We start from the raw sequence: 20,713 nt of genomic DNA, 5'->3' as shown, positions 1-20,713 counted from the left end.
GCGCAGGTGGGGTGCGATGGAGCTGCCGGCTTTGTTGAAGATGTGGTGAGGAAAAGGGTCAGACGGTGAGCCGGAGTGGATTGTGCCCATGGTCTTGATTGTTTCTTCGATGCTCATGTTGGCCCAGGTTGTCAGGGGGTCGTGGTCGGTGGGGTGTGGTGGGTCAGGCGTGTTGGGGCCTGTTAGGGTCGTCCGGGGGTTGAAGCTGTCGTGGATGTCGGCGATCTTGCGGTGGAAGAAGGTGACGAGGGAGTCGCACAGGGCTTGCGACGGCGGGATGCCTTTGGCGCTGGGGTTGGAGAGTTCCTTCACGACGTTGAAGAGCTCCTTGCTGTTGTGTGCAATGTTGTCGAAGCGGTCTTTGAAGGAGGTCCTCTTGGCGGTCCTGATGAGGTGGTGGTGATTGCGGATGGCGTCTTTGTGGGCTGCGCGGCTGCCCAGCGACTTCTCGATGTGCCATATGTTCTCCAACTTCCGGCAGGTGCGCTTTGACGCTTGGAGTTCCGGGGTGAACCAGTTGGCTCTCTTGCTGGTGTCTTTGAGTGTTTGTTTTTTCAGCGGGGCTAAGGTGTTGGCGCAGTCGTCCTTCCATCATCTGACGGTGCGTGCAGCATCGTCAGGGTTGGAGGGATTGGTCGGTGGGTTGAGTGCGAGGTTTGTCTGCAGTTGTACTTCGGTGATTTTGCCCCAGCTGCGACGGGGGAACTGTAGGGTGCGGCGATGTGCGGTGCGGTGATGTGCTTGGAACTCAAAAGAATTAATTACAGTGACGCGTTTCACCCGAACTTGGGCTTCGTCACAGCCAATCAAGAACACACTGTGCCCCATCACCTATTGAAACAAACAAGGGGTCGACATGACATAGACATAAAAGACAGAGGTAACAACGTCTTAGGCTTGAAAAAATGAAATGTAAACTTAGAATGAATGAGAAAAAATATCGCAATTGTCCACATTTGTAAAAATAGATTGAATTCAAAGTAAAACAATTTTGTCAAATAAATGGAATACATTTTTGGTGATAAAATTGCCAGGATTGCACATCTTGAAAACATGTGTTGAGGCATTTATCCAAAACATTTTCTGGTGATCAGGAACAAGAGGGAAAACAAACACAACATCACTCAAAACATTGTTACTATGTAAATAGCTAGTGCCCTAGAAAGGAAATAAATTAAAGCACCCTGGGTGAAAGTTCTAACATTGAGTTAAATGCAAGCCAAATGGCTGAAATAAAAGCACATATTGTATATTCTTGTTGAATACTTGCACCTATCGTGGGGTTAACAACAGTGTCATATTATCATCACAATATTTCTCATCTAGCCAAGTGGCTGTTCAATCCTGGTTTTATCAGTTCCAACATCCCAATAAAGACAAATTAAAACACAAGTGTTCAAAACAAAATAGAAACTGAAAAATTCACAGGCACGAACCCCTATTTTTAGGTTGAGCTGAGCCTGGGCAGTGCACTACGCTGCTCTGCAAAGCATGTTGCATTGAGGCTCCGTCCATTCTCCGCCCACATTTTTCATTGACTTATGTCATTGTCCACTGTAAACTGTGGCTGTTCAGTGATCAAATGGCTTAGTAGTCCCTCCTTAGTACAGCCTTGTCTCCTCCCATGTCAACACCCCCTGTTAAGTGTGTTGTTGCTGGTAGGCTTTAATTACAGCCTTCGAGCACTATTTTCTCAAATAGCTTTGTTCTGCACGCTCTCTCCTAACACTTTTTTTATAGCACGCATTTGCAATGTAATAGGTCTCGCATTTGCGAGATTTTAAGCTATTGCCATTGTAAATGACAAAGCCTTTTATCTGTTTTAAAAACAACATTTAAATAAAAGGCATTGTCATTTACAATGCCAATAGCTCAAACTCTAATAAATGCGAGACCTATTGCATGTTTCTGGTTCTTACTATTCAACATCACCCATCACATACCAACTATTTCAAGATTGGCGAGATTCTCCCAATTGTCCATACTATACGATATGACAAATGTAATGAGCCAAGATTCAGAATGGTAATAGATTTGATGACGGGCTCAGCGAGATAACGTATGTCATTTCATATAGCAATAGCATGGACATGTCGCCGTAATTAATTCTTGAAAGTTCCAAGCCGTGGAGTGCGAGGTTCTTTCCGGAGTTCTATCTATCGTAAACCCCGTGAATCTTTCTGGATTTATAGCGGGCCCCGCACCCGTACGCTCGCACCAGCCGCCCCAAGTGTGGACGAGGCCGGATTCGCTGCAGGATTTATTCCCAAGCAGTAATTCATTCGGCTTCCGCGTAGCCGTCATTCAGTCGAAGGAGGACACTGAACCTGGGAAAGAGGTTACCTGGAGACAGCGGAGATCCCGTATCGCATGACACACGCACGCAGGGTGAGTGAAGTTCGTGTCGGACCCGTGTCTGTCCCTGTGTGTGACTTCCCCTGAATAAGTAAGAATAAAACGGCAGGAACGCTGCGCTGTTTGCTAAGCTACGACCTAGAAAGGAACTTCCATTTCTTCTACAGGAGACAACACAGGAAAGAGAAGGCAGAGGAAGACGGAAGTCAGGCAAAGGAGGGGATATAGAAGAAGGACACAACAAACCTGCGAGCGAGTCTCGAAAAGACTCATGGAGAGAAGAGACACGATGAGAAGAGCCGTGGGGAGAGTTTCTGCAAACGGAGGAGACGCAGCACAAAGAAGAACTCGAAGGGTGGAAAGGGTTATTGTTTAACTTGTAGGACATTGAGACAAACTTATTTCTAGCATGTAAAGGTGTGTCCAATACTACTTAAACAGCAATGTACTGACATCGCTTGTGGTATCCTGGTTACTATCCCCTTGGTAACATGATGCCACAGATTCCAGAATGTTGGTGGGGATATCCTGTGTTACCCTGTACATTCCATTTCCGTTCTTTCTCCAATCCTTACTAACTAAAGGTATCCACACCATCATTTCTATCAGGAACCTTTAATATCAAAATTAATTTTTAAAAAAGTCCTCTTTTTTTCGCCTCCTCCAACATGCAGAACTCTAAATGTGCAAACTCAAAAGGTCTTGTCGCTATACGGACACCTTGGGTAATTAGCTGTTGCTTCAGAAACAGCAAACAACTGTGTCCACAATTTTCGGAAACTGAAGGTTGAGAATGCCGCTGCCCGCGTCCCAAGCAGTGGGACATCAGCAGGGCAGCATTTTAGTGGCCGCCCGTCGGAGCCTTCCCCCTTGCTGCCTCGCGTGCGAGGCCTACGCCCACTAGGGTTATGACCCCCTATCGTGTGGAGCTGGAGGCGGGCCATTGGGGGCGGGGGCGCGGCTTGCCCCCCTACTTAGGAGGCCCTCTCGCCCAGTTCCTCCTCTGTTTCCTGCGCGCCGCTCCAGCCTGGACACACGTTATGCGAGTCCATTGTCTGGCGTCGGGTCTTCCGCTGTCGGGTTTTCCGCTGTCGGGTCTTCTGCGGTCGGGTCTTCTGCTGTCGGGTCCTGGCGTCGACATTTTCCGGTGAGTGCAGGGGTGTTGTTGCCCCCTCCCACGTAGTCTTTTCCCGGCGGTGTGGGCTATGCGGGGGACAGTCGGGCGCCGTTGCAGTTGTCCCGGGCCCCATATGTAGTGGGGGTCGGTTTTGTTGGCGGCAAGATAGCTGGGTGAGCTGAGCGCTCGATGCAGCATTGTGACCTGCACATTTAGAGTTTGAATACCGGTAGGGTCACATCAGCCTTTTCAGTGAGTGGTTAATCAGTGGGGTTCAGGCGCGGCAGCAATGGCCAAGTGAAACTTGGTGGGGCGCGAGAGCAGGGCAGCTGTCGGCGCTTGTGGCTTCTGCTTGCTAGCGCCGTGCGGAGGGTTGATGTGCCTGCTGCAAAGCGCGTGTGCCTTGTGGTGCAGTTTGGCTTCATGGGTCATCCTCGTTTAAACACCGCCTCCGGTTGGGTCGGTCCACGTGGGTCGAGCGGATATTAGGGGGAGCCCCTTTAGAGCGCAAGCGATAGTGGCGGGCCTACTACCCCCCCCCCTGGTATTGCACGCCCGCTCTTAGGGAGGTTTGCACCGCGCTGTATGGGTTTACTTACTATTCGATGTCGGGCGGTGTTCGCGTACAAAGGGTTGGGATTTCTGTTGACTTGGTTGTTTGTGAGGAGTATTCTGCCTGCTGCGAGGCGCTGGTGCCGATATTGATGCGATTTGGCCTCGTGGATCGCCCCTGTTGGGACAAGGTGGCGTCGCTGCGCTGATCCCCGGGCGGCAAAGAAGCACGTGGTTCAGCCCAGCATGTGGGATGTTGACGAGGCAGAGTTCTATTTTTGGCAGTTATGCCAGTGTTCGATGCTGATCTTCTTGGGAGGAATGCACTTAATTTCTTCCAAATGCGTATCTGAATGTGCGTCATTACAGATTCACTCAAATAATAGATATCTTGTGCCGTCAAAATCCAGAACGTTCCTGCCGGGCTGACTCAATTAGTATGAGCAGCAGGCCCTCCAATAGCGTCCTCCTGCCCTCCTAGCAGCCCCGAGAAAATGGGTATGAGGTTAAAAAAATGTAAGCATGCTCAATCCTGCAAGTCTACGGGACTGGGGATCACCACAACCTACCCACTGCAGCACACCACACGACCCCATACCCCACGCATGAAATCCATCTGTGGGCTCTCCAACAAGGACACTGGGCTTCTGTCACGGAGCGGTTTGGGGCCATCTGCGAGGGGATTCGCTATGCACTTGTATCTACTATAATTTGGTCATAAACATACACATATTCTTACCTGTGATACATTTTGTATGTTAATATATTCTGCTTGAGGGTAGTTTTCTCTCGCAGGCACCTGGCTTTGCAGATATTTGCATCTACAAAATATAACACTTAATAGGTTATGCAGCCACACCAGCGGGGACCTTGACAATTACACTTGGTTTAACTAAATGTCCCTTTAGTAGGAGTACATTACACTAAAGATATATAATGTATGCTTTGGTCTGCTCATTTGCACAGCATCTCAGTGCAACAACGTCTCCTGGAGCTTTAGATTGCACCAATCCCTATATCGCGATATTGCGGCCATGTTGCGAGGTTGCTGCGTGGCCGGGCCCGGGCGATGGTCTCAACCCCTCCTGCGAGGGTCATATGGCGCACTGCGCGCGGGAATATGTCCAGGTCCTGGGCTAGGGCAGATGGTTATATGTGGGGATGATTGACAGAATGGTGATTGCAGCCGACCATGAGCTAAGTAGTCAGCTATTCTGGGCACGTCAAACAATCTCCCGATGTTGAACTGTATGGGGTTTCCCGGGGTTGCAGCCAATTGTTCACTGTGACCATCGCGGCACTAACTGTCATGAAGATATACGGGGCACGCATGACACAGCTCAGCGCGGGAGTATGTGTTAACAGTCAACCCCAGACATACGTCATGTTAGTTATGTGTGTGTACTACAGCTCCTGAAGTACGGTGATTATGCGACCGAACACAGCTGCCGACTTTCAAACTCGCAACTAAGTTTGGATCCCAGCGTCTGGTCACCACCCTGTTATTCTAGACATAATCTTATTCCTCACGCCGAGTTACACAAAAGCTCAAAACGAAACTGACCCTATGTACAGTAATCCGGTGCTTATGCAAAGCGGTGTAAAAGACTTGATCGGAAGTATTTTATGACAATCATTTTATTAAGCATGCTACGTGTGAATGCATTTGCTTTGGGTTATTGGTGACTAGTTGACACAGATTAGAGGTATGCTTTTTATATACCGATGTGCTGACCCCGTGATAAAGGCAATAGGCCCACTTTTTTACATTGCACTGTTCTGACCCTATGACAAAGTCAGTAGGGCTACCATGAATAGAATGATATCCTTCATACTGTTACATCTTAGTCAGACGGACGTGCATATCCATCCTCACGCTGTTCATAGCTGAAGGGTAGGATGCCCAGAGGTGGAGAGGTGTGGTGCAGTGGTCAGAGCGGCTGACTCCAGAGCGCAGGACTCACGGTTCGATCCCCACGGGCAGATCATGTCAACACCCTGTGACCCTGGGCATAGCTCCCTTAATCTCCCCAACGGCCCACATTTCGCGATCTATAGATACCAGATACAGATACACAGGGTGTTTTGTGTGTGCGTGGGGTTGGGTCCGGGGCTGGGCCACACCATGTGCCCACGCCCTGCACGGCCCGGTGTCCAGCCGGGGTGTTGGGTGTAGGGCCGGTCCTCCATACTTCAGTACATCAGGGAGTGAGCGCGGGGCTCTCCAAGAGTGGGTGAATGATGTCACAGTCCTTGATTCTACACCTCCAGCACTCCGTGCAGGGAGTGTCTCGGCTGCAACCAGTTCCTTGAGTGCCAGGGAGGAAGCACCTTCTAATATCCCGGTTTCAGGCATGTAATATCCTGGGGCCAAGCTCGCGCCACATAATACTGCGAAATTAAAAGTATCTTCGGTCCTCGAATATCTCCGGCTGTCTGATTGCACACAAGCGCAATCACTTTGCGCTCAAAGCCCCCCCCCCCCCTGAACCTATTCATTCTGCAGTCCCGAGGGGAGGAGGAGAGGGGGGCTGAAGGGTATGAGCTATGTCTATGGAGAACACTCGTAATGAGCCACTTTGATATATCGCGACGAGTTTCCGTCTCTTTATGCAGGTTATGTTATTATTATTATTATTATTATTATTATTTATTTTTATAAAGCGCATAGTCACCAAGAGGTATCCCAGCGCTGAGGAACCCTAAAAAAGTAGAACTGAGGACCGAGGCTGAGTTCACGAGGGGGACATAGAAGCTAGGGAAAAAGATGTGTCTTAAGCAGTTTCCTAAAGCGAAGGTATTGGGGTTCCAGACGGAGAGCCCGAGGAAGGGAGTTCCAAAGACGGGCCGCATGGACCGAGAACCGTCTTCCTCCTGAACGTGCTTTCCTAAACCTTGGGGTGTTGATGAGATTTTCTGCGTTGGAACGAAGGGATCTCGTGGCTATGTAAGGGGTGATGAAGTTGCGGAGAACTGGGGGGCCTTGGTTGTTCAAAGTTTTGTGCACCAAACACAAGGCTTTAAATTTAATTCTCTCCCTTATAGGGAGCCAATGCAGGAGTTTGAGGGCAGGTTTGGCCGATGATCTGGCCGGGGTGTTGGTAATGATCCGGGCAGCAGTATTCTGAATCCTTTGCAGTTTATTCAGTGTTGCTTCCGGTGCACCCAGGTAAATCGCATTACTATAGTCCAGTCTTGATATAATAAGACCCTGGACTAATAGTTTTTGTGATTTCGGAGGAAGGAGGGGCAGGACTTTCCTCAAGGATTTTAGAAGACCGAAACAAGTCCCTACGACCTTCTTTGCTTGCGGGCCAAATGAAAGCTCTGAGTCAATCCAAACACCCAGACTTTTCACCTCTGTCTTAGGGTCTGGGGGAGGACCTAGACATGTTGGCCACATGTCCAGAGGAAGTGAGGTTCCTTTTGAGCCGAGTACAAGGACCTCGGTTTTTGTCCCGTTTAGTTTTAGCGCTGATTTATTCATCCACTGATGGACCTGTGTGAGGCAGTTGAGGAGATCAGCTTTCTGTTGTTTAGGGTGGGACAGAGACACCACTAATTGTGTGTCGTCAGCATAGCTGATGACGCTCACTCCGAAAGGGGTGATAACCTCCTCCAATGTGGACATATAGATATTAAATAATGTGGGGCTCAGGGAGGAGCCCTGAGGCACACCACATTGGAGGGGCATTTCGGAGGAGCGGGCGTTCTTCTCCCAGATCTGATAAGATCGTTGTGTCAGGAAGGATGAGAGCCAAGATAAGGCTGCGCCTTCCAGACCAACTCTTGCCAGCCTTTCGATGAGGAGTTGGTGGTCAACGGTATCGAACGCTGCGCTAAGGTCGAGGAGGATCACTGCCACTGATCCTCCTCCATCCAGCAGCGTTCTGGCTTCCTCTACCGCCGCCAGGAGGGCGATGTCCGTGCCCTGTCCTGGTCGGAAGCCCGTCTGGGAATTTTTCAGTTTGTTGTTAGCCTCTAGGTACTGCGAAAGTTTCTTGTTGATGAGTTTTTCCGCGATTTTACTTACTCCTGGGAGTAAGGAGATGGGCCGGTAATTCGCCAGGTTATCAGGGTCAAGAGTGGGTTTCTTCAGTAAGGCCTTTACCACCGCCTTCTTCCAGCTCAGGGGCACAACTCCCTGTTGAAGTGACGTATTAATCAACTGAGTGAGGGAGGGAATGATAGAGGGGGCTACCTCTTTAAGGATCCGAAGAGGAGCAGGATCTCTGGGGGAGCCGCTCTTCATGGAGTTGAGCATCGTCCGTACTTCGTCTGAGGTGACCTGGCCCCATGTGGACAGGCCGGTGGAAGAAGTCGGATATGGGAGAACAGTTTCTTCCCTCGGGCTCAGGGGAGGAATTGAATCCAGGATTAATCGGATTTTGTCCTGGAAAAAGTTAGCCAATTGTTGGCATTTCTCTTGGTCAGCTTTAGGGTCAGCAGGGGGTCCCTGTTCTTGTTCTGGTGGTTTTGAGAGTTCTTTGAGGATAGCAAATGTTTCCTTCCCGGAGCCACCCGCTCTCTCTATTCTCTCCTGAAAAAAAACGCTTTTGGTATTCCGGATAGCGGTTTTATAATTGAGAAGAGAGATGGAGTAGATATTTTTATTTGCTCCTGTTTTATCACGTCTCCATGAGCGTTCGGTTTTTTTACATTCTTGCCGTAGGGCTTTAAGCTCTGGAGTGTACCATGGAGCCGAGGATATCTTTTTAAGCTGTTTAAAAGTAGTGATTTTTGGAAGCAAAGCGTCGAGAGACGACGTAATCCAGTCGCTGAATTGTTTATCGGCCGCATTCGGGTCCGAGGAAAGCTCGGGGGTGGAGTCTATAAGAGAACGGGCCCATATATTAGATGACAATTTGTGCCATTGGCGGTCGGTAACCTGGGTTTTAGGAGTTAAGTGATTAGATATGGGAGTTTCCCAGAAGAACGGAACCAGGAAGTGGTCAGTCCATGGAAGGGTCACTGGAGGGTTGGTGGTCAACGTTGGAATATTGGTAAAGATGGGGTCCAATAGATGGCCCTTCTCGTGGGTGGGCTCGTTGTTCACCAGACATACCTCTAGAACTGTAAGGTCATGCCTGATGTCCGCGGCGACACGATCCGTTGGATCAAGGAAGTGGAGATTGAGATCACCTAATAACAGGAAGTTGGCGGTGGAGGAAGCTAGTTGGGAAATGGATTCAACTATGGAGTTGGGGAAATTGCCTGGGGCCCCAGGGGGACGATAGGTCAGAAGCCCCGCCACAGTGAAGGCTGGGGAGATTTGGATGGAGAACTGGCCGCACTCACAATCCTCGATATCAGCGTTAATCATCCTACAGACGTATCGTTCCCTGTGGATTATGGCTACCCCGCCTCCCCTCCCTTTAGGTCTATTTAGTGTTTGGCAGAGATAACCTGTGGGGAGGGCTGTGACGACATCCGGATCGGTGCAGTCAGAAAGCCATGTCTCTGTTAGGAACATTAGGTCAAAATCCTGATTTTGGATTAGGAGATTTACTTCGGTGGCGTGTTTCGGGAGGGAGCGGCAGTTGAGGAGTCCAGCTTTCAGAGCCGGCCTAGTGATTTTAGGGGGGGGGGTCGGATTGCAGTATGAGCAGGTCGAGAAGACCTTACCTTCCGTAACCGTGTGGTAGCAGGTCAGGGTGGTTTTCGGACGTAGGGCTCGTAGTGTATCAGCTGTATACATCACTCGCTCCTGAGGGTCACCTGGCAGAGTGACGGGGCCACGGGCCGTCCGGGTCCGGACGGGCCCAGACGGGCTTGCCTTTGGCGCGCCTTCGGCGCGCATGCGGCGCGCCCGCTGCGCGTACGGTAGTTGCACATATTTGAGGGGGCAAAGAGGGCGGGGGGCGTGGCCTCGGAGTGGGCGTCGCCTCGCGCCTCGTTGAAAATGGCGATCTCGTTTGCGTCCTCGCTCAATTCTCCACCCAGCGTTAAATCCGCTGTGAGGTGAGTGAGGGGTTTCTATGTTGTTGTAATTATACATTGTATATCTGTTGACAGCTATGTAGAGCGCCCTGACATGGGCAATGACGAAGGACACGCGTTTCAAATAATTGAATGAAGGTGTTTATTTCCGGAGTTTTTATCTTGTGTCCCGAAACAAGGGCCTTGAGTGGAGGTCTCCTTCGCCCACCACAGGCTGCTTCTGTGCGTGGGGAGCAGCTCGGCCCGGTTGCGCAAAAAAAAAAAAAAAAAAAAAAAAAAAAGTTCGATCGCTCCAAGCGTTTGGTTCTCTACTTGGGTCATTGTCTGATAGCTACATGTTTTCATCGCCTTCTTTACTTGACTATGGTCACGGATAAGTGTCTCTCAAATCGGTGAATTATCAGTTGTGGCGCGGAAATTATGGAAATGTCACGTATAGCAATCCATTACCTTCGCAGCTATATTTTATGTTGGATCCCACCCCCTGCCATTCACAGTTGAATGACTGACTATGACGGGCACAGTTAACAGCAGTTTACACAATCTCGTGCGGTTCGAAGCGATTATACGAATGTTCAGCAGCAATGGCAGACCATTATTGGCCTTTCTTTTTAGTATGCAGATACTTCCACCAGGCGCATCCCTTTCCTCTCGCTGGTTTCTGATGGTGCTGTCACTCTTGCACAGGAAAGTTTGTGGCAGGGGGCACAAAGGAGCAAATGAATATGCTGCCGAATCCTGCAATTTCACGCAGCATGATTTGCCTATCTGGAATATGCGCTGCGAGTCTGTACTCATTACGGTTTATGGTAAGCGTTTGGAGAAACACATGGTATAGTTTTGCTAGTTTAGCTTTTGGCCAATGGTAGTTTTCGTCAGCCAGATTCGGAATAGCTGGTATTGCAGCACACTAGAGGCGGTTGTGTGCATGTCCGAGTTGAGGGATGGCATGCTTTGCTGATTAATTGATTAAATGCATAAAGTCGCATGTTCTAGCCCATACAGAGCAGGAGTTACCAATCGCAAGGACATGGGTTCACACGCACTCGAGAGCCCCCCCCCCCTTTTTTGCATTTATTCCCTGGTATCTTTGTCCCAAAGTGCTGCATTTATTAGGGTCATCCGGCACTAAGGGGGAGTCTCGTTGCATTAGTTCCTTGCCGGTGGGTACGAAGGGACGAGGTTGTGTCCCAAGTGGTGCAACAGGATAAGGGAACGTGTATATATAAAGATATATGTTCCCTGGCAGCAGGTGTACAAATAGGTCAAGGTTCAGCCTAAAACCCAGTCTCAACCATGATGCAATGGTCAGCTTGTGGAAAGGTGTAACTCAGAAATGGAGCGCCAATGTTATTATTGTAAGTTCAACGCTTGAGTCAAGAGATGCTGCTGTCTCATCTTTGCCCGGCTATGAGAAAACAGCCGGGGTTAGGTTTCTCTCAAATTAGTCATAGTGACAGCTTAGTGTATATAGATAGTCAGCAGCCTGTGCTGTTTGGAGGCAAGTTGTAGGCCTGGGTTTGTGTGTCATACATAACATCTTGAAGGTATTTGTGAGTTCCACGCTTAAGTCAAGAGATGCGGCTGCCTTTCATCTTTAGCCTTGCTATTCGGAAACAGCTGGTGTGATATTTTCTGCAACTCAGTCATAGGGGCAGCTTAGTCTATACAGGAAAGCCAGCAGCATGAGCTTTTTGAGACAGGCGGAAGGCCTGGGTTTGTCTATCATACTTACCATCTGGAGGTTATTCTCCCTGTTTCACAGGGAGGCCAGGGAAAGCTCAGAGTGACATGGTCTACCGAGACTTAGCCTGCCTTGCCGCTTCGGCGACCTTGTGAGGTTTGGTTTATGTATTGTATGAAGGTGACAGAGGCTGTCACTGCTGTCTGATAGGCACCAGGGCCGGATGACGTTTAAGTGCTTGTGTGCTGGAAACTAAGGAGCGGGTCCATTTAGTAAGTACAAGTAGCACGGGGGGCGTTCCCAGCTCCTAAAGGAAAGTTGAGACAACCAAGTTAAGTTGCAGTGCAAGGCCGCATTTGGTGGGACATTTCCAGGCGTAAAGCATTAAGCCAGACAGCCCTGGGAATTAGGCAGGCGTACGATTAGCTACGATTTTGTTCAAACTGGGGGAGAGCATATCGACCACAAATAATTGTGGAACCAGAAAAGCTTTACGAAGCAATGCTGTGATTTCCGGTAGAATGCGGTATGGATGGGCTTCAGGGATAAGGCCATGACCTTTCTGGAAGGGGCATTCTTCTTCGACCTGTGGGGAACTGGGACAGGAAGTAAGGAGGGCTGGATAACTCTTTATTCCACCTGCATTGGCACATCTTGCCAGGAGTGATTGTCAAAAGTTTTTGCCTTCAGCCAACCTAGGTTAACACCCAACTACTCCAAGCTAATTGGGCATGGTGGTATTCGGCCGCATTTTCACAGCCCAGTACTTGGCCCCTGGGGTTGTCAGTGTCGGGAATTACGAAATTTCACTGAACTGGAGGTGGGCTTGGTGTTACACGAGCAGAAGTTTGGGAGTGCAAGCCTCCACCTAGGGGGTGGCTGGCTGATTCTGATGAACTACTTCAAACGGTTCACAGCACTGCACGTGGGAGAGTGTCAATGACCTGTGCATACTTCAACCAGACACCCGTGTATGGCATGCCCTCAGCTACATAGTAATAATTGAGAGAGCAGAGAGCGACCATGAGCATGACCAGAGACGTGCTGCTCTCCACAGGCATTTGACAGGTTAATGGGCAAGGCTAGCGGAAAAGCCAGATGTAATGTCATCATTTAAGGCGGACGTGCCCCAGGTATTGGCAAGATAGAGACACTGTCAACTATGAAGATATGAACGAAATCCGAACTGGGGCTCACAACAAATCATTTGATAAAATAAGACGTTTCATTTTCAAGCCACTATGGCGGCACCACAAATTACCTATAGCACAGCAACACCGGTATAACAAGGACTGTAGGCACACCTATTGACCCTCCAGCAGCAATAAAGTCCGAAGCTAGCTTTTATTTATCAAGCGAGGCAATTGATACGGTGCCCAGTGGAGAGCAAGAAAGGATTGGGATGGACAGCGGGACTAGTATAAGACTCTATCGTCCAAGTTAATGTAACTTAATTTGCAAGTAGAAAGGCTAAAACGAGGAGATGTTGCTAAGATATGGGTCAGTTTGCAGTAAACAATAGGATAATACCATGTGAGAGGAAGCAAATTTATATACCCGTGATGTCAGCTTGTGTTTATATACGTAGGTAAAGTGGCTGACTCACCTTCACCCTGCTGGTTGGGATGTAGCTGTTGGGAAAACAATTACAAGCCGGGAAGGCACTTAATTTGGCCAATGGAAGAATCTCAATAGGATTGCAGGTCTATAGGGCCGAATTCACCCATGCCTTGTTACCAATGCCGTATCTCCCAGCCTGAGAAACAGATTTAGGTGTTGCTCTTCCCGCTCATGCCTTTCTTGGAGCCAGGGAGTTGGGAATCATTCACATATTTGGGTCCCCGAGCTGAGAGATGTATTCTTCGGCAGCTCAGTCAGTCATATTGGCTTTATCGGGAGTCATGACAAATGGCGTCCGATTAGCAGTGGCGTTATCAATGTTTTGCCCAGCCAAGAACTCATGCAATCCCCGCAGTAACAGCAGCAACTCAGGAACCATGACGCTATCCATACATCACCTTTGTAGATAGAGTGGAAATTAAACCTTCATGCCAGGATATGAAGGGAAGCGATGGATTGAGGAATTCAGCTATGGTTCAGTTCTGGCTCCATATGCAGGTGCTAGATCTTCAGAAATACGTTAGGATGATCTGCTGTGGCTTCGCTTAGAAGGTTAGGAGAACCAGGCACGTCTAAGCTTACGGCAGTGGGGCCAAAAGACATCCTTTGTTCGTCTGCCCTGGGCTTCTGAGTAATGTTGCAAATTAATGCAGTCTGTTACGGGTTACAGAACAGGTCCCCTAAGTTAGCCCATTATAAGCTGGCTCGTAGGGACAGGGCACAGATAACAGCAAAGGGAGGAAGGGGGGCTCTGGCAGCGACGGTAGCCTCCCCAGAGCTGTGGCGGAGTTACAGGGCGATCTGGATGCAGACGGGTACAGTAAGGATACCTCTGCGACAGGCGGTACAGTAAGGGTACCCCTGTCCGGCACAGTAAGGGTGCCCGAGCCAAGGTCCAGGAGCCGAAGGGGGTTCTGGGAAGACCGCGACGGCGCCCCGTTAGTCCTTCGGGCGGTTGGGGGGCCTGACCAACCGGGGGTGTGCCACAACACGCTCCGCCCCTGTCGGAAGGGGCGGGAGTAGGAGACAGATCACGTGACCCAGTGGATGATCTGTAAATAATTATGTGCCACACTGCCGGGCATCGACCCACCGTGTGTGCTGGCTCACCAGGCGGGCGGAGCAGCAAGGGGCTGCCTGCCCTGGATCGCCCGTAAGATAACCCAATTTTATTATCATACTGTGTTGTATGAAATAAACCTGCAGCAGTTCTTCACCCACAAATAAAGTGTCAGTGTAATCTTTGGGTGACGTCTGTGTATGCGTGTTGACTGAAGCGGATGACGGTGTGGTCACTATGCCGCTGCCCGCGTCCCAAGCAGTGGGACATCAGCAGGGCAGCATTTTAGTGGCCGCCCGTCGGAGCCTTCCCCCTTGCTGCCTCGCGCGCGAGGCCTACGCCCACTAGGGTTATGACCCCCTATCGTGTGGAGCTGGAGGCGGGCCATTGGGGGCGGGGGGCGCGGCTTGCCCCCCTACTTAGGAGGCCCTCTCGCCCAGTTCCTCCTCTGTTTCCTGCGCGCCGCTCCAGCCTGGACACGCGTTTTCCCACCCTTTCCACTTACCCCACGTGTCAGGCACAGCGCGTTATTGGAATGTTTTAATGTTTTCTTTTTGCGTTGCAGGCGGAGTTACAGGGCGATCTGGATGCAGACGGGTACAGTAAGGGTACCTCTGCGACAGGCGGTACAGTAAGGGTACCCCTGTCCGGCACAGTAAGGGTGCCCGAGCCAAGGTCCAGGAACCAAAGGGGGTTCTGGGAAGACCGCGACGGCGCCCCGTTAGTCCTTCGGGCGGTTGGGGGGCCTGACCAACCGGGGGTGTGCCACAACACGCTCCGCCCCTGTCGGAAGGGGCGGGAGTAGGAGACAGATCACGTGACCCAGTGGATGATCTGTAAATAATTATGTGCCACACTGCCGGGCATCGACCCACCGTGTGTGCTGGCTCACCAGGCGGGCGGAGCAGCAAGGGGCTGCCTGCCCTGGATCGCCCGTAAGATAACCCAATTTTATTATCATACTGTGTTGTATGAAATAAACCTGCAGCAGTTCTTCACCCACAAATAAAGTGTCAGTGTAATCTTTGGGTGACGTCTGTGTATGCGTGTTGACTGAAGCGGATGACGGTGTGGTCACTAATGCATTGGCAGCTTCATGGCGGGTGTCAGTCACACGGAGACTGGTAGCATAGCAGATGTGGCTGCAAGAGATCAATGATCGTTTACTCACTATATACTGCGGATCATCCTAGTAAGATTCAAAGGCATTACCACATGGGAGGGACTCGGTTTGAAAAAGACCATCTTTTCTCGAACATGGTGTCCTGCATTTACAGGAACTGTCCGAGTTTTGGACATTTATTACAGCGTCCTCACACTTTCTATTAAATAAAGTACATACCCTGCTTTTAGAGAGAGTTTAGGGTGAGCATGCACAGAAGAGTTAACAATGGCGTGTCCGCACTCATTTCCATCAGTCCTCTTGTTACATCACAAAGTGGACAGAAAAACATGATTTAAAGATTGGCCTGCGGCATTGCCTCAACTTCTTGGATGTAGAAAGGGAGACTGCCAGAATGGAGGAACCCCATGATGAAGAGATCCTCTGCCACCATCCAGAATCACAGCTCAGCCCTTGGAATACATCACTACATGGGAGAGGGAGAGCCTGCGGCTATTTACAACAACCCCATTTTGCAATAATATAGTTTTAACAAAGGGTAACAATATACTAATAACTACACCTGAGTTCAAAGCAGGAGCCCTGACCATTTTCTTTTTGTTTCCATTACCCTGAGCAGTGCAGGAGTAACATCTCATTTCACACTACTGCGCAGGACAAATGTTTGTCCTTCACTGGCACCATGTGGGACTAGGGCACATAGTAAAGAGTGAGAGAGGCGAGATGGTCATTCTCATACCAGGCAGGCCCGGTGTGACAATGACATTGCTCAGCTCCGAGTACTTTTGACCCAGATAAATATACCGGAAAGGTAAAGAACCCCAACACACCCCACAACAGCAGCAAATCAGACCCGCCCTGCCACAATGACGGTCTGAGAGTGATTCCACGATTTCCGATTCTATGTCAGGACCGGAGGCTCCGATTATGCTTCTCATTTCTTTACTAGATGCTCACAGCAGCCAATGAAAACACTGATAAAAAACCATGTGACAACCATAGAGTCCCAGGGTATATAAGGTCCCTGTAGGCACATAGAGTCCTCTTTCTTTGCTGCTCCGCTGCCAGTTAAGTGCCCTTTATTTTTCTCTTACTGGGACAGTGTGTAACTGCTATTTTGCGTTTCGTTTCTGGCGTTAATTGTTGAATGTACGCGCTGTCACTGGTGCGTGATTGCTGCAAGGTGAGTTGTATGCTTATAGGCTTAACTGCATAGGGTTATTGGTGCTGGTGTTCTTTGGAGGTTTGCGGGACCTCGGACGCGCTGCGTGTCTGGATTCCTTTGGTGCCTTTGTTCTGCCGCTTCAGTGCGGAGCGCAGCGGTTCCCTCGCGTCGCTGGCTTCGGGCTCTGGTGGAGCGGGAGGATCTGAGTGACGCGTAGTCCTCTTTTAGTTTCAGCGAGCCTCGGCCAGCGTGCATGCGCGGCGGCCATTTTTGCCCATTACCGTCATTGGGGGCATTGAGTGAACGCCGGAGCAGCGTTGTGGATGCTTCTGACCCTGTTTTTCTGCCAGTTTACAGGCAAAAGGCTCGTTTCTTCGCTCCTCAGACGCCCTACTGTTGTATCACGCAGTGGGGCTGTACAATTGAGCATAGGCTTTGCCTAGAGTGGAGTTCACAAGCCCTCCCTCCCTCCACATCCTAAACTGTTATTTTGCTTCACCTGTGTGGTGAATGATCTAGGGCTTGCCTGGGGTTACCACTCCCCCTGACCTCCATTTGCATATCTTATCTACCTGGTTTGACTTGATAGAGTCACAGGCGGATCTCCTGGGTCGGTGATTAGACACTGGTGTGAAAAATGTCTGAGTATTATGAGGAGGACTATTATTATTATGAGGAGGAACCCTCTGGGTCTATCGAGCATGACCTCGTTGAGGCATTGGACGCGGGTGTCCAACAGTCTGTGAACTCTGCGTTGGTGAGAGCAATTGCGCCCTTAAAACGTCATCTTTGTACTTATGCCAGGCAGCAAGGTTGGCTTCCCTCGTCAGGTTCCCGAGCTAGACCTGGGTGTAAAGGAAGAGCGAATCCCCACGCTGCGGATTTCGCTAAACTGGCTAAGTCAATGGCGGACCAAGAACGCACTACTTCAGGTAGAGAGGCCACAATTACTGAAATATCTCAGGAGGATGATGGCCAAGGCACCACCTCTGACCCTACCACTGATGAAGAGGAAGCCTCTCATCCTTCCAAAAAGGCAAGAAAGGAGAAGCATTAAATGTAAATTTGATACTTGTCTAGTGCACTACTCACCCGCAAGGGTCTCAAGGCGCTTGTACGAATACCGCTGTGGAACCCATCCTGGCTTTCCCTGTGAGGCATCCACTCCTGGGCACCCCCAAGGTGGAGGCCAGGCATCCTTAGCGTTGTGGGGGCCGTTGTGGAGATTAAGCAAGCTATTGCCCAGAGTTGCAGAGTGGGACTCCATGATTGGAATAGGCACCGAGGCGAGAATTATCAGGTCCGTGGAATTTTTGATCCCAAGACCCGCCGAGGCGGGGAATTGAACCCTGGTCCCGGGCTAGACCTCTGCATCAGGGTCTGCCGCTCTAATCATTGAGCCACACTTCTCCACTTCTCCAGAAGCATTCAGTTCCGACCCCGTCACCCAAAGTTGTCAGTTTCGAGCCTGCTGACATTATCCACCCTAACTCCACGTCTTGGCTTCCATCCCAAGAAGTGGCAGACTATGTCCAGTCCCATCTGCGTCAGGCGTTTGATACGGACGTGCGTGCTCGACTGCGGTCGGAATGCCCTAGGCCTGTGGCGGTTACCCCGGAGGTGGACCCATCAATGCTAACTTATTTGAAGAAATATTCTAAGGATCCCAAGAAAGGCCTGGGCAGGTCTTGACGGTCCTGCCAAGATAAGCTGCTGGACGTAACAGGGCCACTAACGAAGATTCTCAAACTTGGCTTTAGGGCCAAAGAGTCATCCCTTGCAATTGACCCTGACAAGCTGATTGGCTGGGCCCAATCAGGTGTGCCAAATTGTGCGCTGTCGACAGAACGACGCCGGTCCATTCTCTTAAAGCTGGACCCCAGGCTGGCCGAATTGTCCACATCGGAATCGGGTCCTCTAGCCCAGGGTCTCCTGTTTGGTCAGCCCTTCCTGAAAGAACTAACGAAGTTTGTGGCCACATTCAGCTGGCTAGATAAAGCCCAAAGTTCTCTCAGACGGGCTTTCCGCCCGGTTTTTGGCAGGGCCGGACGCTTTCGTGGGCGCTCGTTCGGCCGGGGGTACAATCAAGGCGCCCAATGCGGCTAACAAAGGGGAGGTTATCAAGAGAACACTTCCAATACCTCCAACTTTTATTCCTCTCGACGTTCACGAAACAGGTTCCGCAAAGGTGGACGATTTGGTGGCAACTCCAATAACCAGCATGATACCGGAAGCTCAGGTGAGCCTAATTCCTTCTTCCGAAGTGATGTTGGGGGGCAGAGTGGGATATTTTCTCAACAGCTGGCGCGAAATCTCGCAAGATGCATGGGTGTTGCAGACCGTACAGGGGTACAGGCTAGAGATGTACGGCTCTCCTTCGCAGAAGGTTCGCCCACTCCCTCTGTCTTTTTCCCAACAAGATCAGAGCTTTATCACAACAGAAATCGAGTCCTTGTTGCAGAAAGGCGCGATTGCGCCCTCCGTGATTCACCCTCATGGTTTCCTGAGCAATGTCTTCCTAGTGGAGAAGAAAGGGGGTGGCTCCAGATTAGTGTTAAACCTCAAAGAGTTCAACTCATGGATTGTTTACAGGCATTTCAAGATGGAAGGTATCCATCTGCTACGCGATCTCCTCCAGGAAGGGGACTGGATGGTCCGATTGGACCTGAAAGATGCATATTTGTCCATTCCCATTTTTCCCCCTCACCGGAGGTTCCTTCAATTTGTATGGAACAAGGTGTGCTACGAGTACAAAGTCCTTCCGTTCGGTCTGTCGTCAGCACCGTGGTGCTTCACGAAGCTTCTGAGACCGGTAGTGGAGTCTCTCAGAGCTCTGGGAGTCCGCCTCATAATATATCTAGACGACATCATAATTTTGGCGTCCTCCCCTCAGACAGTCCAAACGCACCTCAATTGGGCGATAAGCCTGTTGCAGAGTTTGGGGTTCATTGTCAACCCGCAGAAGTCGGTACTGATCCCTTCTCAGTCCATCGAATTTCTGGGCTTTCTGATAAATTCTTTAACTTGTCATCTCTTGCTGCCAATGCCAAAGATCAGGGCCATCAAACGGGAATTGCGGTCTACCCTGCGCAAGCAGACGACATCCCTGAGATCGTTAGCCCGCATAGTGGGTCTGTTGGCTTCTTCCATCCAGGCGATCATCCCGGGCCCCCTTCACTACCGGCCCTTCAGAGGCTCAAGATCCGCCATCTCCGGAAAGGTCTCAGCTACTCAGAACAGATTCCTCTCTCAGAGGAGGCAAGGCTGGAGATGGACTGGTGGTTAAATCACATGGACGCCTGGAACGGCCGAGCGCTATTCGGATCAACACCGGATGTGGTAATCGAATCGGATGCCAGCCGGTGGGGTTGGGGAGCCCGCTGCGGCACATTGTCCACGGGTGGTCGATGGTCGCCAGAAGAACTACATTTGCATATCAATTGCCTGGAACTGTTGGCTGGTTCCTTTGCGATCAGATGTCTCTCGCCTCAGAAAGCGGATTGTTGTATCCTCCTCCGGATGGACAACATATCGGCGGTACGGTACGTCAACAAGTTGGGTGGTACCAAATCGCGAATTCTCGCAGAGATCGCCAAAGACTTTTGACACTACTGTGTTCAGAACAGAATTTCTGTGGTTGCGGAATACCTGCCCGGTTCCAGCAACCAGGTATCAGATTGGAACTCCCGTCATCTGCAGGATTCCAGCGATTGGATGCTGTTACCCAGAGTGTTTCAGAGCCTAACCCATCTTTGGGGCCCTTGTCAGATAGACTTATTTGCATCCCGACTCAACAGACAAGTTCCCCAATTCTTCAGTTGGAGGCCGGATCCAGAAGCAATGGCCACGGATGCATTCCTGCAAGAATGGCCGAGGTCTCTATGCTATGTGTTTCCCCCGTTCCTCATGATCCCCAGGGTTCTAGCGCGAGCAAGGGCTTATCAGGCAGAACTCATTTTGATCACTCCTTTGTGGAGGGCTCAGGCATGGTTCCCAGTTTTGCTGGACATGAGTTGTGCGGTTCCGATCCTTCTTCCCTGGTTACAGAACCTATTGCTGGACCCTCTTCAGAACCCTCATCCTTTGGTGACATCGGG

At 50.4% G+C, this 20,713-nt stretch overlaps 1 protein-coding gene across 1 annotated transcript in view; it reads right to left on the bottom strand.

Annotated features, from left to right (window-relative positions):
* BBS2 (Bardet-Biedl syndrome 2) overlaps window positions 1-2,532 on the bottom strand; it is a 263,238-nt gene extending 260,706 nt beyond the window's left edge. The window contains exon 1 of the mRNA XM_085638719.1: window positions 2,344-2,532. The gene's annotated coding sequence lies outside the window, so the exon portion shown is untranslated. The remainder of the gene's footprint in view (window positions 1-2,343) is intronic.
* Window positions 2,533-20,713: the final 18,181 nt, after the last annotated feature.

The sequence above is a fragment of the Triturus cristatus genome, chromosome 12 (assembly GCF_964204655.1).
Source record: "Triturus cristatus chromosome 12, aTriCri1.1, whole genome shotgun sequence".
In the NCBI taxonomy this organism is placed as follows: Eukaryota; Metazoa; Chordata; class Amphibia; order Caudata; family Salamandridae; genus Triturus; species Triturus cristatus.
This window is presented reverse-complemented; position numbering and strand designations above follow the sequence as displayed.